We start from the raw sequence: 26,211 nt of genomic DNA, 5'->3' as shown, positions 1-26,211 counted from the left end.
TGCACTTGCTCTAGAATGATGACTCCCTGAGATCATGCCCTAACCATCTTACACAGAGCCCAACGCTCTCTTGATGCCAACCAGCTTGAACTTGCACTGAAATATTTCTTAAAACACTGTTGAGGAATTCTGGTCAAGCTTGGTGTGTGCCAGAGTTATACAAGGAGAAACAAGTTATGTGACTTCAAGAAAGAGGCTGGAGGGATGGCCAATATTGTGCCTTTGTGTTCAGCTCTCCTCAAATACAGCTGACAGGCACCATCTTCCCTGAGTTGAGCCCTACCCCCAAAAGGCCAAATTGTAGTCTGCATTAACATATATCATGTACAAGGCTTTTTCAGATGTTGAGCCTTATAGGTAACCAACAGGTGATGGCAGATATTAGGGTGCCTTGGGACTTTCGCTGATGTGACCCAGGCCTAGAGTTGATGGCAGCTAACCAAGGTTTGCAGCTTGGCCCTTCCCATGCGCATCTTGATGCAGCACAAGCAGCTATCAAGCACAGATCACTTAGTAGTCCTCAGCAGGTAGCCATGAGCTAGTGACAGTCTGCATCTGACATTGACTTGTACTAGAGTCCCTCCAAAAAGACCCTAAAAACAATGCCCCTGGTGGCTGGCTTCAGACCACAACAGAGCACCACCAGATTAGCTACACAAGCAGTACTTCCAAAGGGAGGTCTTTGCAGGTAGCAAACCAAATTGGGAGAATGATATATCTAAAAAGGGATTAACATAAGGGCTTATAAAGAACTCATACAACTCAACACCAAAAAAACCCCAATCAGTCCAGTTAAAAATTGGGCAGAGTGCCCTGGCCGGTTGGCTCAGTGGTAGAGCGTCAGCCTGGCATGCAGGAGTCCCGGGTTCGATTCCCAGCCAGGGCACACAGGAGAAGCACCCATCTGCTTCTCCACCCCTCCCCCTCTCCTTCTTCTCTATCTCTCTCTTCCCCTCCTGCAACCAAGGCTCCATTGGAGCAAAGTTTCATATCATTATAGTTAGAGAAAATGCTTGATATAAATAGTCTTCTTAAATTTATTGAAACTTATTTTGTGGCCTTTATGTAGTTTATCCTAGAAAATGTTCCATGTACATTTGAAAAAAATGTATATTCTACTGCTTTGGAGAGAAATGCTCTAAAAATATCAGTTAAATTTATCCTGTCTAATGTGTCATTTAACGCCACTGTTTTCTTATTGATTTTCTGTATGGAAGATTTATCAATAATGTCAGTGTGCCATCAGATCCCCTACTATGACTGTATTACTGTTGATTTTTCCTTTGTACTTCTCAATATTTGTTGTATATATTTAGTTTCTATGTTGCATGCATGAATGTTTACAAGGGTGATATTCTCTTGTTGAATTAATTTCTTTATAATTTTTAATACTCTTTTTTGTCTCTTATTATAGCCTTTGTTTAAAATCCAGTTTGTCGTATATAAATATTGCTACTCTAGGTTATTTTCTTATCCATTTACATGAAATATATTTTTAAAAATTTTTGATTGATTTGAGAGAGAGAGAGAGAGAGAGAGAGAGAGAAGCACTCATTTGTTGTTCCACTTAGTTGTGCATTCATTGATTGCTTTCCTTATGAACCCTGAATGGGGATCAAATCAATATCTTTTTCCATCTCTTTACTTTCAGTCTGTGTATGTCTTTTGATGTGAAATGGGTCTCTTGAAGACATCATATAAATGTGTCTTGTTTATTCATTCAGCTATCCTATTTCTTTTGATTGGAGTATTTAATTCATTTACATTTAAAGTGATTATAAATAGGTACTTATTTATTGCCATTTTATTATACATACAAGAATCAACCGTAGCCTTGGCCGGTTGGCTCAGCAATACAGCATTGGCCCGGCATGTGGAAGTCCCGGGTTCGATTCCCAGCCAGGGCACATAGAAGAAGCGCCCATCTGCTTCTCCACCCTTCCCCCTCTCCTTCCTCTCTCTCTCTCTCTCTCTCTCTCTCTCTCTCTCTCTCTTCCCCTCCCGCAGCCAAACCTCCATTAGAGCAAAGTTGGCCCCGGCACTGAGGATGGCTCCATGGTCTCCACCTCAGGTGCTAGAATGGCTCTGAACACAACGAAGCAACGCCCCAGAGGGGCTGAGCATCACCCTCTGGTGGGCATGCCCAGTGGATCCCAGTTGGGCATATGCAGGAGTCTGTATCACTGCCTCCCCGCTTCTAACTTCGGGGAAAAAAAAAGTAAAAAAAAAAGAATCAACCATAAATAAGTGGAACAACAAACTGATGTTTCTCTTTTCCCTTTTATCTCTCTCTAAAGTCAATAAATGAAAAAATTTTTTAAAGAACAAACCAATGAATGCATAAGAGGAATAACAAATCGATGTTTCTCTCTTCTCTCTAAAATCAATAAAAATAATGTTGTCATATTTAAAAAAAAACAGATGAGTAGATAAAAAAATCTGTGTTGAATATGTAAAATGAAATCTTACCATTCATCCCAATATGGATGGATTTAAAGGGTACTATGATAAGTGAAATTGGTCAGACAAAGTAAGACAAATACCATATAATTCCATTATATGTAGAACATAAAGAACAAAATAAGTGAACAAACAAACTCATAAATACTGGGAATAAACTGAGGGGCAAAGGAGGGCTGGGTGGAAAAGATAAAGAAATTAAGAAGTACAAATTGGTAGTTACAAAATAGTTATGTTGATGTAAAGTGCAGAATAGGGAATACAGTCAACATTATAATTATTATAATTATTATAACATTATAATAATTATGTATGATGCCAGGTGGGTACTAAAATTATCAGGGCATCACTTCATAAATTATATAACTGTCTAACGATCATGCTATACACCTGAAACTAATAGAAAATATTTAATGCTAACTGTAATTGAAAAATAAAATTTAAAAAATGAATATAGATTATCACAAAAATTATGCAACCTCTTTAAATTCCCCATGGTAGTACAATTTAAATAATCTTAATAATCATATAAAGAAACAAATGCTAAATTTACAATAAAATTCAGAAAAATAGCAAAAGTAACGTACTGATGTTTAAATTGTGCCTTCTTTAGTTATTAAACCTGTAGGTTTTGCATTTACAAAAAGGTTTTAAAAGGCATATGATCTTTTATTAGTAATTACTATGAACTCTGGTTTCCTTAGTTCTGTGTTGATTTATTAGCATACAGCACTAAAAGTTTAAAGTAACTTAGATATCCAGGATTTTTGTAGTTATTTTCCTATTGCCATGCCATTTTAAATATGAGAAGCTGTGTTTTGTTTTCTTCTTTTAAAATAAAAGCTGCTTCAATATTCCTATCAAATTCTCAGATATAAAATCTGAGTAATTGCCCTGGCCGGTTGGCTCAGCAGTAGAGCGTCGGCCTGGCGTGTGGGGGACCCGGGTTCGATTCCCAGCCAGGGCACATAGGAGAAGCGCCCATTTGCTTCTCCACCTCCACCCCCTCCTTCCTCTCTGTCTCTCTCTTCCCCTCCCGAAGCCAAGGCTCCATTGGAGCAAAGATGACCCGGGCGCTGGGGATGGCTCCTTGGCTTCTGCCCCAGGTGCTAGAGTGGCTCTGGTCGCGGCAGAGCGACCCCCCGGAGGGACAGAGCATCGCCCCCTGGTGGGCAGAGCGTCGCCCCTGGTGGGTGTGCCGGGTGGATCCCGGTCGGGCACATGTGGGAGTCTGTCTGACTGTCTCTCCCCATTTCCAGCTTCAGAAAAATACAAAAAAAAAAAAAATCGGAGTAATTAATTTAATGGTGGATTTCCTATTTTATTCTATTGTTGCATAAAATACATTTCTCTCTTTTCTTCCTAATAATTTTTCTTTTCTTGGAGGAAAAAAAATGAATACTGAAGGATTAGCCTTTAAAAAACAACTCGTTTTTAATAAAAAGTGAAATTAAATGTAATGGTATGACAAAAAACTAAAATTATCTGATTTTCTCGATTTTTTAAAATTTGTAGGTCCTTATTTTGTTTGTTTCAGAATAGCATCAAAAAATTTCTTTCCATTGTTCCCAAAGCATTTCTAAAGAGCAATTGCTCAATGAACATGTAAATAGCATTGGCATATTATTCTTACCCCCTCAGTTATAAAAATAAATAAAAACTCTATGCCTATTTCATTATATTTTATTTTATTCCCTTCTTTTCCCTCTCAAGCCTTGACCTACATTTACAACTAATTTTTAGCTAGTCATTTTTATGGTTTTGAAATATTTGTATGTTCTGTATTTTCATTTTGATTCATATTTACATGAGATACTTATAATAATATGAAAAAATAACAAATTAATGAGACCATTTTGAAGAAATTTATGCAACATTATTTTTCTGTAATATAACTGTTAGTATATAAAATGTAATTAAATTAATTTAATCAATAGAGAATAATTTTAACTTTAAAATAAATTTAAAATACAGTTTCTATACTATAATGAGGTATTCTGAAATTAGAAAGAAAATAAAAAATTTTGAGCCTTGGCTGGTTGGCTCAGTGGTAAAGAGTCAGACCGACGTGTGGATGTCCTGAGTTCAATTCTAGTCAGGGCACACAGAAGAGGTGACCATCTGCTTCTCCACCCCTCCCTCTCTCCCTTCTCTGTTTCTCTCTGTCCCTCCTGCAGCCAAGGCTTCACTGGAGCAAGCTGACCCTGGCGCTGAGGAGGGCACCATGGCCTTGTCTCCATTGCTAAAATGGCTCCGGTTGCAATGGAACAATGGCCTCTGATAGGCAGAGCATCGCCCCCTGGTGGGCTTGCTGGGTGGGTCCCAGTCACGTGCATGTGAGAGTCTGTCTCTTTGCCCCCCTGCTTCTCACTTAAGAAAAATATAAAATAATTTTCTTTTTGGATGATTTAGGTAGTAGGTAGCATCTACAGAAGGATTCTGATAGTACAATAATGTAATGATAATCCTAACTAAATATATATGGATGAAGATACCCACTTAAAAATGATACTTTAATGAAATTAGATTAAAAATTTAGCCAGTAGATTGTCAGCTTTGACATAGAAATATGAAGGAAGAAAAAGACCTACCCTGATTTCATGGAGTTCAATTTTCAGACAGGATTTAGTTTATTGGTCTTCAAGTTTACTCTTGGAAAAACAAAACTTTCTGTTTTAAGAGAAAAAGGCTTACTTTAAAGAGAAAGAGAGCACTCTTATACTACAACATGTAATGATTTCAGTATAAATGAATCAGAAATATATGGATTGAGTTTCCTTCCAAAAGCACATGGTTTGTAAGTTAAAGAAAACCCCTTCAGGCTACATATTTTATCAAACCTAGTACAAACTAAAATAGTTTTAAGATATAAAAAATACTCAAACTGTGGTCAAAATACCCATCCCTGAATTAAACAAAACACCATGATCATAAAATTTTATTTATACTATTCAAAAAAGCATGAAAAACTCTTAACAATTACTAGAAGGTGCAATATACTTCTTTAAGTAATTCTGTGGTTTACCACCACTCTCTCCCAAAAATATACTGTATTTATAAACATTTAAGAAAAAAATTTCAACTACGCATCAAGGAATTTTTAAACACAGTAAGAAATCACTCTGGAATGTAATACTCCAATAAGAAAGTGTTGGGCAGATAAAATGTATTATGCTCACTTTGTTAAAGATGACAGGAGGAGGCCGTCGCCCAGGTGATATTAATGTGTGTTGGGGGTGGGCTAAAGGTAGGCAGAATCCTTGTAGCCTGGGGCTTGGTTTTGGGATTAAGCCTTTCCTACCCTTTTTGATGTGGGGTGGTGCAATCCAATCATGCCTCAGAGAAGTGACTCTACTGGAAACTTCCCTATTTTGTATATTGGATTAGAGGTTGTGAAGCTACAGTATAAAATGGGGGCAGAACGGAGTTTGTGCTCTTGGTTCCTGAGATTATCATTAGCAGAGAGAGTAGAGCCAGCAGTGGAAGGAGGCCACGTGGAGGAGGCCAGGAGAAGCAGCCAAGATGGCGGAGTGCTGAGTGAGATGCCAGTTTGTGTAGAGTTTGTATCTGGGATAAGGAAGGAGATGGGGAACAGAGGTGAATAAGGCTGGTGAGCTAGAAACCTTTGACTCTAGGAAACTCGGATAAGTCAGTGGCTTTGTGAGCACTGAATGTGACTGGGTTTTGGAGCCCAGTGTGTATTTTTACTTGCCCGCCGGGTGCAAGCTAGAATTAAAGACTATGGCCCATCAGTTTTTGGCTCCGCTGTTTCTTTACCGACTGTCCGAATCCAATGCGAACCTGCATGGGCCGGGAGGCGGCTCTGATAGTGGCCCTGGCCTTGGCTACTGGCTCTACAGAAAGATAGTAATAACTTGGACCTCTGCTTCACAGAAATGCCTCTTTCTTTCATTATCACCTATTTTCTCCTCTCCTTATCCTGGACTCAGACTACCACTTATTCCCTAACATACACACCCACTGTACATATTTAGCTTTGTTTTTATTCTTCTTTTCCAAGTGAGAAGAGGGGACATAGAAAGACAGACTCCCTCATGCATCCCCAGGATCCACCTGGCAACCTCCCATCTGGAGCTGATGCTCTGCCCAACTGGGACCATGCTCACAACTGAGCTATTTTTAGCACTTGAGGCAGAGACTCCTCATAGCTATTCTCAGTGCCTGGGGCAATGCACTCGAACCAATTGACCCATGGCTGTGGAAGGGGAAAAAAGAAAAAGAGAGAGAAGGGGAGGGGGAAGGGTGGAGAAGCATAAAGTTGCCTATCCTCTGTGCCCTGATCAGGAATCAAACTCAGGATATCTACATGCTGGACTGATGCTCTACCACTGAGCCAACCAGCCAGGGCCAATATTTAGCTTTTAAAAAATATTTTAAACCATTTCAATGATTTGATACTATGGTGGCTTAGTAATATGGAAACCTAGCTATGTTGATCTATGTCTTAGAATTCATTTTCCATATATTTCATTAGAGGTATTCAAAAGATGTTCTAATGGGAAATTCTGAAGGTAGAAGTAGAACAGAGGTCATTTTGTTGCTTACCCACATTGTTGCTTATCTATTGGCTCATATTCATAGACATAAGGCAGTAGTCAAGCTCTAAATTCCCCATTTGTCCTCTGTATTAGCCTTCAGCATTTTCAACTCTCAGGAAGAGAGTCTGTGTGTAAAGCCAGGAGCCGTGGCCAGGGCCACCATCACAGCAGCCCGGCCCATGCAGGTTAGCATTGGATTCGGACAGTCAGTAAAGAAACAGTGGAGCCAAAAACTGATAGGCCATAGTCTTTAATCCTAGCTTGCACTCGGCGGGCAAGCTAAAAACACACACTGGGCTCCAAAACCCACTCACATTCAGTGCTCACAAAGCTACTGACTTAGCCGAGTTTCCTAGAGTCAAAGGTTTCTAGCTCACCAGCCTTATTCTCCTCAGTTCCTCATCTCCTTCCTCTTCCACAGATACAGACTCTGCACAAACTGGCATCTCACTCAGCACTCTGCCATCTTGGCTGCTTCTCCTGGCCACATGGCCTCTTTCTGCTCTCTGCTCTGCTCCCTCTGCTCTCTCATGCTAATCATCCCAGGAACCAAGAGCGTAAGCTCCTGTTCTACCCCCATTTTATAGTGCAGATCCATAACCTTTAATCCAATATACAAAATAGGGAAGTCTCTACTACAGTCACTTCTCTGAGGCATGATTGGATTGTACCACCCCACATCAAAAAGGGTGGGAAAGGCTTAATCCCAAAACCAAGCCCCAGGCTACAAGGATTCTCAACACACATTAATATCACCTGGGCGACGGCCCACGTGGGCAGCACCATCTTTAACAAAGTGAGCATAATACATTTTATCTGCCCAACACTGTGTTTAGCTCAATGATAAAGAGTTTTGGTTTGTGTGAGACACACACCATTCAGGAAACAGGCAACAAGAACTGACTAGGATTACAGTCACAACTCATGGCTTGTTCTTATCCTCCCCTACAGCATATTTTTGGTTTCCAGATTGTTCTGTTCTTCTATACTTTATATCCACCTTTCCTTACAACTTCAAGTTTCATCATCAGATATGAAAATCACTGCTTTTCAGAGCCTGCTTAACCAGCTCCCATTATCCATAGGTCAAATCACTAAAACAAAACAATTAAAATACACACATACACACACTTCCTAGTTTTTCTTCTTCTCTAATGGAACTTTCACTTATACACTCAGAAATTAAGGTTCACTAGAGGCAGATGAGTAGAATATTTGAATATCAAAAAAACCTTCAAAGCATCCTACCATTTAACAAGGATATGCAAAGTTGATTTTCAAGATTAACTCTGAAAATATATATGCAACAAGTATTTCTTCAGATGTCAATGTTTATTGAAATTTTTTTTTTTAATTCTAGTCAGTATATTCTTTTGGTTGTCAGTGACAGAAACTTCATTCACACTAGTTTAGGCCAAAGGAATCTATTGAGTTGTGTAAGCAAATAATAGAGAAAGTAAGAAAACTGAAAATAGAAGTTGAGATACCATCTGACCTTTCTACTTATCTCTAAATTGCTTTTCTGTCTCTTTCAGCTTCTGTCTCCTCACACTTTTGAGAAAAGGCTGAAAGAAATATGTTTATACTTCCACATTCTATTTGCCTAGATTTAACCTTAGAAAAGAAAAGGTTCTTTTCTTTCAGCTCCTATTTAAAGAGAAAAAAATATGGTGGGAGCCCCTAATCAGCCTCTATAATTAAGACTGACATTCGGCAGAGGGAAGAAGCTAAGTATTAGTTAGCAGATCTCAGCAGAACTATAGAATTCAGGAAAGAGCTGTATTTCAAGTAAGACTTCCAAGAATGGCTATCAAGAGGAGGAAAAAGGCACAAAATTTGAGAGTAATGGTGGTGTGAGAGATACTACTGATCTCTCCCCTTGAAATTTAAACAAATTGAACAACTAAACATAGTGAAGGAACTCCTGCTGGGCTCACAGACTCATCTGAAGGATCTGAGCACTGAAAAAACTAAAGGTAAAACAGGTTGAAAAGGGGATTGGAAGATAGAATGCACTTGTACTGGGCTCTGGAGAGGAGACAAACCTGGAGTGATTGGGTTTTATTTTTCTATGCTGGACTACAAGGAGGAGGGAAGCTCAGGCTGTCTGGGTTTTGTCTGATGGGTATGAAGAGGGAAATCCAGAATGACTGGGCCTCCTTCTGCCAGGAGGAGTGGTGAGATAGAGTGTCAGAGGGGGAGATATTGAACCAGAGCGGCCAAAGCACAGTGTCACGGTGAATGTACCTGTGGTCTGCCTGCAGCCCTAACTCAGCAGAGACAGAGAAAATAAAACTGTGGCCCACCATCCTCTCAGATCCTGCCTCCCTCACTTCATTGGTAAGGGGAATGGCAGGGACAAACTCCATGGCTGGCTCTCCAGAGCTACTCTCTCTTGAAGAACAAAGGTGCTCCATGTCTGGTCCCTTGGTCTGTTGAGATGTAGGGAGCAGTGCCCAGAGGCCTGAGATCAACATTACTAGAGCTGTAAAGCCAGAAAGCCAGAGCCATGAAGCCCTCACAACACATTCTACGCACAAATGCAACTGCAGCCTCACCTACATCATTGTGACAGCAACATCTCAGCAGAGGACAGCCCAGGAATTTCACTGAACTAAGACTTCTAATACAGTGACAACTACTGGAAGAAAAGAGTAACCTTTCAAAACCAAAAGAGATTTTTCCTTTTTCTTTTCAATTTTTTTTCTTACATTGTTTTCTTCTTATTCTTTCTTTTCTCTTGTTCTCTTTAAATTTCATTTACTTTAATTTTCATATTCTTTATTCTTATTTTTTTGTGGGTGCTTTGCCTTTTATTTTTTGGTTTTCAATTTTTGTTTTTATGGTTATTTTTATTTGTCCTTATTTTTTAAATTTTTATTGCATTTTCTTGATTTATCGTTTTATTAGGTTTTTTTTTAGGTTTCTTAACATTTCCACTATCAAATGCCATCAAGGAAGAGTAAAACAAGTACCATAGCTACACAAGACAGAGACGTAGTTCAGAAAGAAAATAAAACATCTCCAGAAAAAAATCTCAATCACATGGAAGCCTTGAAGTTAAATGATAGAGAACTCAAAACTAAAGTTCTGAAAATATTCAATAAGATGTGAGAAAACACCAATAGGCAATTTAACGAATCACCAAGGATATAGAAACTTTAAAAACAGAGATGAAGAACTCAATGATGAACTGAAATGGCAAGTTTAGCTAATAGAACAAGCCAGCTAGAGGAAAGAATCAGTGTCATCAAAGACACAACTAGAGATGCTACAGAGAGAAAAAGAGACTCACAAATTTAAAAAGCAGAGAGCTCTACAAGAATTGTCTAACTCCATCAGAAAGAGCAATATACAAATAATGGGTATATCAGAAGAAGAAGAGAGAGAAAAGGAAATGGAAGGCCTATTCAAACAAATAATTAATGAGAACTTGCCAAGCTTACAGAAAGAATTAGAGCCTCAAATCCAAGGAACAAACAGAATGCTTAGTTACCTCAACCAAAACAGACTTACTTCAAGGCATATCATAATAAAATTGTCAAAAATCAATGACAAAGAAAGAAACCTCAAGGCATCTAGAAAAAAGAAGAACATATAAAAGAAAGTCCATTAGGTTATTATCAGACTTCTCAACAGAAACTCTACAAGCTAGAAGAGAGTGGACCCAAACATTCAAAGTAATGAAAGAGAAGAAATATCAGCCAAGAACACTATATCTATCAAAGTTATCCTTCAAATATGAAGGATAAATAAAAATTTTTGCAGAAGTATAGAAGCCAAGAAAATTTATCACCAGAAACACCACACTGCATAAAATACACAAAGGTGCTATTTGACCACACAAACAACAAAACAAATCAAAACTACAAGTAAAAGCTTCAATATAGTCACAATAAAAACAAAGATAATTGGTGGCAATGATAACATAAAAAGAAAGAGGATAAAGACCTGCAGTAGTCAAGGAAGATGGAGTGCAGAAGCACTTATAAGACAAAGGACTCTTCTACATACAAAAACTTTTCTCTTAATATAATGTAACCATTCACAAATAAGCCACTACTAAAATATACAGCTTAAAAAAAGAAGAAACAGGGAAAAGAACTATGGACTACCACCAAACAAACACAACCAACAGTCACACAAAAGAAATGAACCAAACAAGACACAGAACTACCAGAAAACAAAATATAAAATGGCTATAGGAAAGCCTCAAGTGTCAATAATCACCCTAAATGTAAATGGACTGAACTCACAAATAAAGAGGTACAGGGTAGCAGATTGAATCAAGAAGCAAAACTCAACCAAATGCTGCCTTCAAGAGACACATTTAAGCTGCAAGGACAAAAGTAGACTCGAAATAAAAGGTTGGAAAATGATTATCCAAGCAAATAATATCCAAAAAAATTAGGGTAGTCATACTTATATCTGACAATGCTGACTTCAAAATAACAAAAGTAACCAGAGACAAAGATGGACATTACATAATGATAAAGGGGACATTGCATCAAAAAGACATAATACTTCTAAATAATACACTGAAGTAGGGAGCACCAAAATATATAAGACATCTACTAACTGATCTAAAAATAGAAGCAAAAACACAGTCATACTTGAAGATCTCAACACACCATTGATGGCTTTAAGGAAATCATTCAAACAGAAAATCACTAAAGAAATATTGGCCTTAAATGACACATTAGACAAAATGAATATAATAGACATTTACAAGATATTTCATCCCAGAACATCAGATCATACATTCTTCTCCAGTGTGCATAGAACATTCTTAAGGATATGTCATATATTGGGTCACAAAACTATCATCAACAAATTCAGGAGATTGAAATTATATCAAACATATTTTCTGCTCATAAGGCTTTGAAATTAAACAACATACTTCTAAAAAATGACTGAGTTAAAGAAGAATAGCAGAGATCTAAACACAGATACAGACAAATGAAAAAGACAACACAACATATCAAAATTTCTTGGATGAAGTGAAAGCAGTAATAAGAGGGAGATTCATATTATTACAGGGTTATATTAAGAAACAATAGAGATTCAAAGTAAACAAACTAAAATCATATCTTAAGAAAATTTAAAAAAAGAACAAAGGCAACCCAAAGTCAACAGAAGACAAAAAATAGTAAAAATTAGAGCAGAACTCAATGAAGTAAAGAACAACAAAAACAAAAACTATAGCAAAAATTAATACATAAAGAGCTGGTTATTTGAAAAGATCAACAAAATTGACAAACCCCTGGCTAGACTTACTAAGGAAAAAAGAAGGACTCATAAAAAACAAAATCTGAAATGAAAGAGGAGAAATTACCACAGAATCATAGATATACAAAGGATCATACTAGAATACTATGAAAGATTATATGTTATAAAATTCAACAACTTAGAGAAAATGGATAAATTCCTAGAACTATACAAGCTTCCTAGACTGAGTCATGAAGAAATGAAAAACCTAAACACACCTATAAGCAGAAAGAAAATAGAGACAACTATTAAAAAACTCTCCAAAAATAAGTGTCCAAGGGCCCTGGCCGGTTGGCTCAGCGGTAGAGCGTCGGCCTAGCGTGCGGAGGACCCGGGTTCGATTCCCGGCCAGGGCACACAGGAGAAGCGCCCATTTGCTTCTCCACCCCTCCGCCGCGCTTTCCTCTCTGTCTCTCTCTTCCCCTCCTGCAGCCAAGGCTCCATTGGAGCAAAGATGGCCCGGGCGCTGGGGATGGCTCTGTGGCCTCTGCCCCAGGCGCTAGAGTGGCTCTGGTCGCAACATGGTGACGCCCAGGATGGGCAGAGCATCGCCCCCTGGTGGGCAGAGCGTCGCCCCTGGTGGGCGTGCCGGGTGGATCCCGGTCGGGCGCATGCGGGAGTCTGTCTGACTGTCTCTCCCTGTTTCCAGCTTCAGAAAAATGAAAAAGAAAAAAAAAATAAAAAAGAAAAAAAAATAAGTGTCCAAGACCAAATGGCTACACTAGTGAATTCTACCAAACATACAAAGATTTGGTACCTATCCTTCCCAAAGTCTTTCAAAAAATAGTAGAAGAAGCTATACTTTTCAACACATTTTATGAAGCCAACATAACCCTGATACAAAAACTGGGCAAGGACAAAAAAAAAAAAAAAAAAAAAAGAAAAGAAAACTGAAGACCAATAGGCCAATATCTCTAATGAATGCAGATGCAAATACCCTAAAAAAAATACTAGCTAATCGAATTCAACACATTAAAAAAATAATAGGCCCTGGCCAGTTGGCTCAGCGGTAGAGCGTCGGCCTGGCGTGCGGGGGACCCGGGTTTGATTCCCGGCCAGGGCACATGGGAGAAGTGCCCATTTGCTTCTCCACCCCCCCTCCTTCCTCTCTGTCTCTCTCTTCCCCTCCCGTAGCCAAGGCTCCATTGGAGCAAAGATGGCCTGGGCGCTGGGGATGGCTCCTTGGCCTCTGCCCCAGGTGCTAGAGTGGCTCTGGTCGCGGCAGAGCAACGCCCCGGAGGGGCAGAACATCGCCCCCTGGTGGGCAGAGCATCGCCCCTGGTGGGCGTGCTGGGTGGATCCCGGTCGGGCGCATGCGGGAGTCTGTCTGACTGTCTCTCCCCGTTTCCAGCTTCAGAAAAATACAAAAAAAATAAATAAATAAAAAATAATACATCATGAACAAGGGGGATTCAATCCAGCAGTACAAGGATGGTTCAACATATGTTAATCGATCAACAAAAAATATTAGAAACAATAAATTAATACAGTAAAGTCGCAGGATACAAAATCAGTGTACAAAAGTCTATTGCTTTCCTATATACCAATGATGAAACTTCAGGAAATTAGTTTAAAAAAATTCCTTTTACAATTGTTACAAAAAAATAAAATAAAATACCTAGGAATAAACTTAAAGTATGTGAAGGACCTATATACTGAAGACTACAAAACATTCTTGAAAGAAATTGAAAAAGACACAATAAAATGGAAAAATATTCCATGTTCACAGATTGGAAGAATCAACATAGTTAAAATGGCCACATTTGCCAAAGCAATATACAAATTTAATTTAATCAAAATTCCAACCTCATTTTTTAAAGAAATAGAAAAAAAAAAACCATCAGGTTTGCATGGAACCATAAAAGACCCTGAATAGCCAAAGCAATCCTGAGGAAAAAGAATGAATCCAGAAGTAGCAAACTACCTGACTTTCAAATTATTTAACAGAGCCACAATAATCAAAACAGCATGGTATTGGCAGAAAAACAGACATGCAGTATCGAAAGCCCAGAAAGAAAACCACATATATATGGACAAATAATCTTCAACAAAGGAGCCAAAATATACAATGGAGAAAGAAAGCCTCTTCAATAAATGATGAAGAGAAAATTGGAAAGCCACATGCAAAAGAATGAAATTTGACTACAGTTTGTCCCCTGCACAAATATTAATTCAAAATGGATCAAAGACCTAAATATAAGATCTGAAGCAATAAATTACATAAAAGAAAGCATAGGAACTAAACTCATGGACCTTGGTCATAGACAACAATTTATGAATTTGACCCTAAGGACAAGGGAAGTAAAAGCAAAAATAAACAAATGGGACTACATCAAACTAAACAGGTTTTGTACAGCAAAAGAAACTGACAACAAAACAAACAGGCAGTACTGACCTGTAGTGGTGCAGCAGATAAAGTATTGACCTCGAATGTTGAGGTCACCAGTTCAAAACCCTGGCTTTCCTAGTCAAAGCACATAGGGGAGTTGATGCTTCCTGCTCCTTCCCCTTCCTCTCTCTTTCTCTCCTCTCTAAAATTAATAAATGCCTGACCAGACAGTGGCGCAGTGGATAGAGCGTCGGACTGGGATGTAGAGGACCGGGGTTTAAGACTCCAAGGTCGCCAGCTTGAGTGCGGAGTCATCTGGTTTGAGGAAAAGCCCACCAGCTTGAACCCAAGGTCGCTGGCTCCAGCAAGGGGTTACTCGGTCTGCTGAAGGCCCGCGGTCAAGGCACATATGAGAAAGCAATCAATGAACAACTAAGGTGTTGCAACGCGCAATGAAAAACTAATGATTGATGCTTCTCATCTCTCTTTATTCCTGTCTGTCTGTCCCTGTCTATCCCTCTCTCTGACTCACTCTCTGTCTCTGTAAAAAATAAATAAATAAATAAAAATTTAAAAATCTATAAAAAAACCAACAACAACAAAACAAATAGACAATTAAATAGAAGATAATATTTGCAAACAACAGCTCCAGTAGGGGTTAATATAAAAAATGTACAAAGAACTCAAAAAGCTCAGCAACAAACAAGCAAATGATCCAATTTTAAAAATGGAGAGAGGACCTGAACATACACTTTTCTCAAGAGGACATACAAATGGCCAAAAGATATATGAAAAGATGGTCATCCTCACTAGCTATTTGAGAAATGCAAATCAAAACTACAATGAGAAACCACTTCACACCTGTTAGATTGGCTATTATCAACATGACTGATAATAACAAGTGTTAGGCTGTGGAGAAAAAAAAAAACCCTCATTCACTGCTGGTGGGAATGCAAATTAGTACAACCATTATAAAAGAAAGTATGATGGTTTTCCAAAAAATTAAGAATAGAACATGTGACCTGGCAATCCCTCTACTGCATATCTATGCCAAAACTCAAAAACATTGGTACATAAAGAAATATGTACCCCTATGTTCATCAGAGTATTATTCACAGTGGCCAAGACATAGAAACAACCAAAGTGTTCCTCAATAGAGGGTTGAATGAAGAAGATGTGGTACATCAATACAATGCAATACAGTCATTCCTCGTCATAGTGAAGCTCACTTTTCATGGTCTCACTGTAACGCGGATTTAAATTTGTATCATAGATTTTTTCGCTATTGCTGGGCAGATAAAATATAGTGTGTCTGTAAAGTCACGATGCACTTTTGACCGGTCACAGGAAAGCGACAAAAGACTATAGAAATGTGAAATCTGCACCAAATAAAAGGAAAACTCTCTCAGTTTCATATCAATTCAGTGCAGTTCGATGTGGGCTCATGCACAGATTTTTTAGGGCTCCTTAGTTAGCTATCCCGTATAGCCTCTACAGACTTGTCACTGACTGATGGCCTACCAGAACAGGGTTTCTCCACCAAACTGCCCGTTTCCTTCAACTGCTTATCCCACCGAGTAATGTTATTCCTATGTGGTGGTGCTTCGTTATAAACGCGCCAATATTCATGTTGCCCTTTGGTCACAGATTCGAATTTAGCGAGCCACAGAACACACTGAACTTTCCTCTGTACCATCCACATCTCGACTGGCATGGCTGTGGGCTGCTCCGCTGTATACGTGGTGTTACATCATCATTTGCGCAGCGCACATGCTGCCACATCATCCTACAGAAACTGGGAGGGTTTTCCTTTTATTTGGTGCAGACTTCACATTTCTATCGTCTTTTGTTGCTTTCCTGTGACCAGTCAAAAGTACACCATGACTTTATGGACACACTGTATATTATGCTCACTTTGTTAAAGTTGGTGCTGCCCACATGGAAGCCTGTTGCCCAGGTGATAATATTAGTTTTCCTTCCTGCTTGGGATAGGTGTGATTATATTAATGTGTTGGGGGAGGGCTTTTGTGCCAAAAGGGTTTTTTTTATTATTAATATTAATGGGCCCTGGCCGGTTGGCTCAGTGGTAGAGTGTCGGCCTGGCGTGCGGGGGACCCAGGTTCGATTCCCGGCCAGGGCACATAGGAGAGGCACCCATTTGCTTCTCCACCCCCCACCCCCACTCCTTCATCTCTGTCTCTCTTCCCCTCCCGCAGCCAAGGTTCCATTGGAGCAAAGATGGCCCGGGCGCTGGGGATGGCTCCTTGGCCTCTGCCCCAGGCGCTGAAGTGGCTCTGGTCACAGCAGAGTGACACCCCAGAGGGGCAGAGCATTGCCCCCTGGTGGGCATGCCGGGTGGATCCCGGTCGGGCACATGCGGGAGTCTGTCTGACTGTCTCTCCCCGTTTCCAGCTTCAGAAAAAAAATATATTAATGGGGTGACATTAATAAATCAGGGTACATATGTTTAGAGAAAACATCTCCAGGTTATTTTGACATTTAATTATGTTGCATACCAATCACCCAAAGTCAAATTGTCTTCTGTCACCTTCTATCTGGTTTTCTTTGTGCCCCTCCCCCCTCTCTCCCCCTTTCCTCCCCCCCCTCATCCCCCGCCCCCCCACCCGGTAACCACCACACTCTTGTCCATGTCTATTAGTCTCATTTTTATGTCCCACCTATGTATGAAATCATGCAGTTCAGTTTTTTCTGATTTACTTATTTCACTTCATATAATGTTATCAAGATCTATCCATGTTGTTGTAATGTAAATGATCCGATGTCATCATTTCTTATGGCTGAGTAGTATTCCATAGTATATAAGTCCCACATCTTTATCCAGTCATCTATTGAAGGGCTTTTTGGTTGTTTCCATGTCTTGGCCACTGTTAACAATGCTGCAATGACATATGCAGCCCCATGTTCATTGCCATAAGGTTTTAAAAGGAAGAGAGATCACGTTGATCGGGGAAACAGTGATTATGTTCTAGGAAGAGCTCATGCTGAGAGGAGAGGAGAGAAAGGCCACATGGAGGGAGGAAAAGCAGCCAAAATGGTAGGGTGCTGAAGGAGAAGCCAGTTTGTGCAGAGAGAGAAAGATGGGGAACAGAGGTGAATAAGGCTGGTGAGCTAGAAACCTTTGATTCTAGGAAACTCAGATAAGACAGTAGCTGTGTGAACACTGAATGAGTGGATTTTGGAGCCCAGTGTGTGTTTTTACTTACCCGCCGGGTGCAAGCTAGGATTAAAGCTAATGGACCACCAGTTCTTGGCTCTGTTTCATTACTGTCTATAAAGCCAGTAGCCATGGCCACCATCACAGCCACCTGGCCCGTGCAGGTTCGTATTAGATTTGGACAGACAGTAATGAAACAATGGAGCCAAGAACTGGTGGGCCATTATTAGCTCTAATCCTAGCTTGTACCTGGTGAGCAAGAAATACACACAGTGGGAAAACACTTCCCTTTCCATTCAGGGCTCCCAAAGCCACTGACTTATCCAAGTTTCCTAAAATCAAAGGTTTCTAGGCCTGACCTGTGGTGGCGCAGTGAATAAAGCATCGACCTGGAAATGCTGAGGTCGCTGGTTTGAAACCCTGGGCTTGCCTGGTCAAGGCACATATGGGAGTTGATGCTTCCAGCTCCTCCCCCCTGTCTCTCTCTCCTCTCTGTCTCTGTCTCTGTCTCTCCTCTCTAAAAATGAATAAATAAATAAATAAAAATATAAAATAAAATAAAATAAACTTTCCTTTAAAAATGTTGAAAAAAAAAAAAAAAAAAAAAAAAGGTTTCTAGTTTACCAGCCTTATTCACCTCTGGTTCCCATCTCCTTCTCTCTGCACAAACTCTACACAAACTGCTTTTTCCTTCAGCACTCTGCCATCTTGGCTGCTTCTCCTGACCTCCTCCATGTGGCCTTTCTCTGCTCTCCTACAGCATGGGCTCCTCCTAGAACGTAATCACTCTTTCCCAGAACAATGTGTTCTCTCTTTCTTTTAAAACCTTTTGGCACAAAAGCCCGCCCCCAAAACATATTAACATAATCACGCCCATCCCAAGCAAGAAGGGCAACTAATATCACCTGGGTGACGGGCTTCCATGTGGGCAGCGCCATCTTTAACAAAGTGAAGATAATATATTTATCTATCCAACAATCCACCCCTATGCTCACTATACTACCACAATCTCCACCACTGGCATCCCTGTGCAAGGAAATTAGGCACATTACACAAATTACAAGAACATGACAAATCATACAATTTCAACAATTACAAAGGTACATTTCACTAGTCTCTGAGCACTTAGCCAAAAGTGCAAAATATCCTTGGCCTTTTTTCTAGCCATGGGAATAGCTTCCTGGGACAGGGGAAGGGCCTCCAGCAAAACCACCCCCACCCCCATCAGGGTATTTCACATTGTCCAAAATCCATAAGTCCATCCAACAAAGGAGTCAGTGCCCACTCCAGTCATGTCCAAGAATCAGTCCATGCACATGGGACCTCAGCCACCCCCTTCACCCCTGCCATCCTGGCCGGTCTTACACTGTCCCAAAGAGGAGCACGTGGCAATGGCAGTCAACATTTCCATCTCTGCTCCAGAGAGCATGATGGCATTTACCCCTATGTCCCAAGATCGTAGACCTACCGGGGCATAGTAGGTACTCCTTGCTGCTGGGCTCTCACCTTCTGGGGACTGCGGATCACAACTCCAGCCCGATTCCCCTCATCCTCCAAAGAGGAACTGAAAACACCAGCTCCGCTGCTGGGCTTGAACCCTGGTTCACTACCACCTTCTGCTCTGTGGGCCTTGCAGCCCCAGCTCCAGCTCCAGCCTCAGCCTCAGCCTCAGCCCCAGCCTCCCACCACTGCTGGCTCTCCACAACGTCCAGACTCTAGAGCATGCTGCAACTCACGAACCTGTGATTCCTTCTCCAGCAGCTGATCCATTTCCAAGCAAATCTCACAAACTTAGTCAGCCTCCTTTGGTGCTTGCTCGAGCTCCAGGGTCAGCATCTCTTTCTCCCATGTTTGCTCCAGCTCCATCCACTGCTCGGTTTGCAGGTCTCAGCAGCCTCTTCCACAGAGCTCTCGATTTCCTCACACATGAATATAAAAGTCAGCCAGCCTACATTCCCCAAAAGGACAACCATGGGGAACCATAACAGCAGCCAGTCCTCTCGCTCAAAGGTGGTGGTGGCTCTATACCGAACTGTATCGAATCCTGCCACAGACTATGCCAAATGTAAAGCCAGTAGCCACGGCCACCAACACAGCTGCCTGGCCCATGCAGGTTCGCATTTGATTCAGAGAAATAGTAATGAAACAACAGAGCCAAGAATTGTTGGGTCATTACCTTTTAATCCTAACGTGTACCCAGTGGGGAAGAAATACACACAGTGGGAAAACACTTCCCTTTTCATTCAGGGCTCTCAAAACCACTGACTTATCTGAGTTTCCTAAAATCAAAGGTTTCTAGCTCACCAGCCTTATTCACCTCTGGTTCCCATCTCCTTCTCTCTGCACAAACTGGCTTCTCCTTCAGCACCCCACCATCTTGGCTATTTCTCCTGGCCTCCTCCATGTGGCTTTTCTCTGCTCTCCTACAGCATGGGCTCCTCTTAGAACATAATCACTCTTTCCCAGAACAACGTGATCTCTCTTCCTTTTAAAACCTTTTGGCACGAAAGCCCTCTCCCAACACATATTAACATAATCACGCCCATCCCAAGCAAGAAGGGCAACTAATATCACCTGGGTGATGGGCTTCCATGTGGGCAACATCATCTTTAACAAAGTGATTATAATATATTTTATCTGCCCAACACAGTGTGTCCAAATCAAATGCAAACCTACATGGGCCAGGAGGCTGTGATGGTGGCTGTGGCTACTGGCTTTACAGCTATATCCCAGGATTTTGCAGTATATAGGTATTTTTATATATTTATTGTTTTAATTATTTTTGTGGAAAATTAACAAAGTAAGTGTGGGAAAGTTTAATAACAGTGTGGGAAAGTTTTATAAGAGTGTGAGAGGGTTTATAAAGCCTTAAAATGTATATAAATAATAAAATAAATATAATTTCTGGAACCTAACCCCCATGAAAGATGAGGGACCACTGTACTCCAGCCCACTGAGAACTACCAGTGTCACGGGGAAGAAACCTACTCAAGACACAAACTTATGTCAAGAGGAAGAGGGGGAGGCCTGCCAAGGGAGGCAAAGAAGACTCCCTGAATTTTCTTCTTCCTTAGCTTTTATTGATTAGAAGCAGCACAGAGGTAACAGGATTACAAGGGAGGGAGATCGGGTGATAAGGGGAAAGAATGACTAATGGCCATTTTGCTGACATGGAGAAAGGGCTAATTTGGGTCAGAACATTCTTTTTTCTTTTGTTAATTAACAAGCACAAAGGAAGGGACAATCTAGAACCTCTAGGCTAATTTTCTAAAGCCCATTCACATGGATTTCTTTGTGTCTGCACAAAGGTCACTCACTCAGATAGCTTCTTGGTGTTTGTATCCAAGAGACATTCATTCAGGTCTTTTAACTAAAGTTCCCTAATCCAAGTCATAGAGGATTCAAGGTTAGATGGGTGATTCCCTACATTTTATAACTGAGCTGCAGCAAAAAAAGTTCAGTTGTGACTTTCTTAAAATGACCCTTTTAGAACCAATGTTTATGATCCAATCTGGAAAACATGTGCATATATAATATAAGAAGTGTGATTAGAATCCTCCAACATGTTGGAAAATAAGGCTTAAAACACTGAAATTCTGTGATACAAAGATGAGAAACAACCCTAGAAGAAGAAATCATCTGTCCTCTTGACATATGCTCCAGTTTAGAGTGAGTCTTACACCCCAAAGCATTACCTCATTACCATCTGCTCCCAACTTTCAACTCCCACCTCTGATATTTTTTTATGAGGCAATGGGAACAGGCATGGACAGTCCAGATCCTGTGAAACTAGTACAGAATTGAATCTTGTCTGCAAATATTCCAGAGTTCAAATCTCACTGGGGAAACACAACAATTCAGAGTAGATCTTTGGCAGAGTTTAAAGAAAAGTCTGGGTGAATAGAAGGTCAAAGAGATAGCTACAAATGCTAAGTAATAGACTCTGAAAGTGAATATGAAATTAAATATTACAATAAAAAATGAGAGACATAGTCAAGGAATGATAATAAATGAAATAATTTGAAAAAGTAAAATGTAGACAGTGTAATAAGGATTAAGTGCTAATGAAGAAATGAGAGACCCGAGTACCAGTAAGACTAGGCATTATTATTAATTGATAAAAGTTCAGAAAAAAGAGAACATTAGATTATGGAAAGACATAATCTGGTTTTGAAGTTTCTGCTGTGTTCTCTATAAAATCTGAATGTGATTCATTCACTATTCATTAATCCATTTATGCATAAATATTTAATATGTATCTACTAGGTACATGGAACTAGACCAGAAACTCAATAGAAAGCAAAAGAAATACAAGGTGTAAGGCCAGCATCCACAGCCACCTTCAGAGCTGCCCGGCCAATGCAGGTTTTCATTGGATTCAGACAGTCGGTAAAGAAACAATGGAGCCAAAAGCCAAAAGCTAATGGGCCATCATCTTTAATCCTAGCTTGCACCTGGCGGGCAAGTAAAAACACACACTGGGCTCCAAAACCCACTCATTCAGTGCTCACAAAGTTACTGACTTATCCGAGTTTCCTAGAACCAAAGGTTTCTAGCTCACCAGACTTACTCACCTCTGTCCTCCATCTCCTTCCTTCTCCCTGCACAAACTCTGCACAAATTGGCTTTTCCTTCAGCATTCCACCATCTTGGCTGCTTCTCCTGGCCTCCTCTTGTGGCTTTTCTCTGCTCTCTTCTCTAATGCTAATCTCAGGAACCAAGAGAGAGCAAGCTACAGGTCTGCCCCACTTTATCGTGTAGAAATCAAAACCTTTAATTCAATATACAAATAAGGAAGTCTCTGATACAAAGTCACTTATCTGAGGCATAATGGGTTTCCTCATGAGAGTGCACCACCCTACATCAAAAAGGGTGGGAAAGGCTTAGTCCTAAAACCAAGCCCCAGGCTACAAGGATCCTGACTGCCCACAGCCCACCCCAACACACATTAATATAATCATGCCCATTCCAAGCAAGAAGGGCAACTAATATCACCTGGGCGATGGGCTTCCATGTGGGCAGCGCCATTTTTAACAAAGTGAGCATAATATATTTTATCTGCCCAACACAAGTCATAGTCCTACATATTCTACAATATCCTACAATTTGGCTTATACATTAAATAAAAAATACTGTAAGATATTATTAATATAAATATCAACATGAGAAAAACAGACAACAAATCCTTTGGAAGTTCAAAATAAAGGCATCACAGTGAACTTGAGCAGTTGAGATAATTGTATTATAATAGGGGTCAAATCTTCTATGAGAAGGCTTCCAAAAGGGAGTAAGTGTTGTTTGTTTGTTGAGAGAAAATGTTCCCTGACTCTCTTCTTCCTCATATCCCCACATCTAGTTAATCACAAAGTCCTGCTGAGTTTATACTATGAAGACATCTGTACCCACTTGTCTCCACACCCACTGTGATCCTAATCCATGCCACCATCTTTTCTTGTCTGAATTATTGCACTAACCCCCCTAATTGTTCATTCTTCCAGTTAAAACTGAGTGAATGAGGAATACCCAAGTGAATATGTCCTCTTGTCCTCTGGTCAAAAGGGACATTGAATCAAAGGTAGAGATTTTAAATATCACAATAAAAGTGACAATCTGTAACAGGAGTCAGCAAATTAAGGCCAAATATGGAACCATTACTGCCTGTTTTCATAAAGTTTTATTGGAGCATAGCCATGCCCATTTGCTAGCACACTGTCTATGGATGTATGCATGCTACAGAGCAGAGGCAAGTAGCTCCTATAAAGATCATCTAGACTGCAAATGGAAACTACCATCTGGTGCTTTACAGAAAGTTGGCTAGCTGATCCCTGATCTATATATGATAATGGAGCTACTGCTAAAATGATGATAGTAACTTTAGATGTAAATAATTGTATCACATTTATATAAAGTTTTAGATATATGTACCTAAATCTACATGTATACATGTATTAAACTTACTTTACCAAATGTTGCAGAATTTATAAACATCTAAGCAATAGTAGAAGACAGAGATAAAGAAAGAAAATTTAAAACACTGATAATATTTTACAAAAAGATGTGGAACTCACCTGACCAGGTGGTGGCACAGTGGATAGAACATCAACCTGAGGTGTTGAGGACCCAGGCTCAAAACCTTGAGGCTGCTGACTTAGTGAGCATGGTCTCACCAGCTTGAGCGTGGAGTCACCTGCTTGAGCATGGGATCATAGACATGACTCCATGGTCACTGGCTTGAGCTCAAAGGTCACTGGCATGAATCCCAAGGTCGCTGGCTTGAGCAAGGGGTCACTGGCTTGGCTAGAGGCTCCCCACTTCCTCTACCCTCTGTCAAGATGCGTATGAAAAAGCAATCAATGAATAACTAAAGTGCTGAAACTATGAGTTGATACTTCTCATCTCTCTCCCTTCCTGTATGTCTCTGTCTCATTTACTATCTCTCTCACTAAGAAAAAATAATGTGCAACTCAAACTCATAGGGTATTAAAATTGTTATGCTTTTTAAATAAAAGCAAATTTTTTTTCTTTTATTTATGCAATTTATGGTTGTACAAATAATAGTAACAACCTGGAATCTAAACTGTCTCTAATTATAATTGTGTTTATAATTATTGTCTGCTTCATAGTTCAAGTAAGCAAGGCCTTTTGGAGGTGCAGCACCTCCATGAATTTATCTCATCATCTGAGTTTTGCAGGTTGGATAACTATGTACCAGGTAAAGCTAATATTTGACTTCAATGGAACTCCTGCTGTCACTAAATTTATCATGACAAAAAGAAGCCTGGCATTCAGCCTTTGAAACATATCAGGTGTGCTCCAGTGGCCTAGGCAATAAGAAATGGGAACAGAAACAGTAATATGTCTTGAGCATATTGAAAATATTCATTAATTTCTTTGGGGAGATTCATTTGTATATGACTGCTATCCAAATGTTCAGGTAAGATAGAGGCATTCCATCACATCAGCAGTGGAAGTGTTAAGACACTCTAATTGCAAGTGGCAGATATGCAAGTTGACCTACTAGGGTATGCCAAAAAAAAAAAACTGTTTGAAAACATAATCAAATTTCACAAAGACAAGTCTGGAACCCACCTCAGAGAAGATAAAATCATAGGACTCTTGATCACTCTCTTTCTTTCCACTATTTTCTCAGTTAGGCTTAATTTCATGAAATACTTTCTTCAAAAGAGAATTTCATACCTTTATGGGTGTGGGTTATGGAATAAAAATGTGTTTTCCGCCTGACCTGTGGTGGCGCAGTTGGATAAAGCATCGACCTGGAATGCTGAGGTCGCCTGTTCGATACCCTGGTCTTACCTGGTCAAGGCACATATGGGAGTTGATGCTTCCTGCTCCTCCTTTTCTCTCTCTCTCTCTCTCCTCTCTGAAAATTGAATAAATAAAATCTTTAAAAAAAATTTGTTTTCCCTTACCCACTTCCAGGTTGGAAAATCCTGGGATCTTAGTTAATTTTTCTTTGGACCAAGACAAGTGGCTCTACTGTTTGTGGACAATGATGGGAGATGGGGATTTGATATATTATTTTATCAGGAGAGGGACAGAAGTATTAAACACACACAAAAATCAGAAGCTACTTCAGCTACCAAATATTTCCTTTCTTGTGATTATCTATGGCCAATTTACTTTTTGACCAATAAGTTACCAGATACAAAGATTAATGTTTTGCCTGACCAGGTGGTGGCGCAGTGGATAGAGCATCTGACTGGGATGCAGAGGACCCATATTTGAAACGCCTAGGTCCCTGGCTTGAGCATAGGCTCACAAGCTTTAGTGTGAGGTTACTGGCTTGAGTGTGGGATCACAGACATGACCCTATGGTCGCTGGCTTGAGCAACGGGTCACTCAGTCTGCTGTAGCCCCCTGGTCAAGGCACATATGAGAAAGCAATCAATGAACAACTAAAGTGCTGCAACAAAGAATTGATGCTTCTCGTCTTTCTCCTTCCTGTCTTTCCCTATCTGTCTTCCTCTCTGTCTCTGTCAGAAAAAATATATAATAATAATAATAATAATAATAAAATAATGTTTCAGCAATAGTAATAAATGTCTGCTGGAATTTTTCTTGTTGTGCCAAAATTTGTCTAAGTTTCAAATGAAAGTAAATGTGCAAACACTCCACATTTTCTTTCTTTAGATCTTCCAATTATTAAAGCCAGCCACTTTCCTTCAGGGATTCCTAGGTAGTACCAGTTCAAATATCTTGGCCAAACCTTAACCCTTCCCTGGTTTCACCTCCAAGTTAATTTAAGGATGAGAGTAGGAAAGAAGATATCAACTTTCATGGGCATGTAGTTTTCAGCAAGAGTAGCTATATCCACCACACACCTTATGGGGATGCTATCCTTTCTAGACATCAAAGATGTGATACCCCCCAAAAGACTACTTCTAAAAATAGGAGTTCTT

The sequence above is a fragment of the Saccopteryx bilineata genome, chromosome 3 (genome assembly GCF_036850765.1).
Source record: "Saccopteryx bilineata isolate mSacBil1 chromosome 3, mSacBil1_pri_phased_curated, whole genome shotgun sequence".
NCBI classification, from domain to species: Eukaryota; Metazoa; Chordata; class Mammalia; order Chiroptera; family Emballonuridae; genus Saccopteryx; species Saccopteryx bilineata.
The sequence above is the reverse complement of the archived record's forward strand: the minus strand, read 5'-3'. Positions refer to the sequence as shown.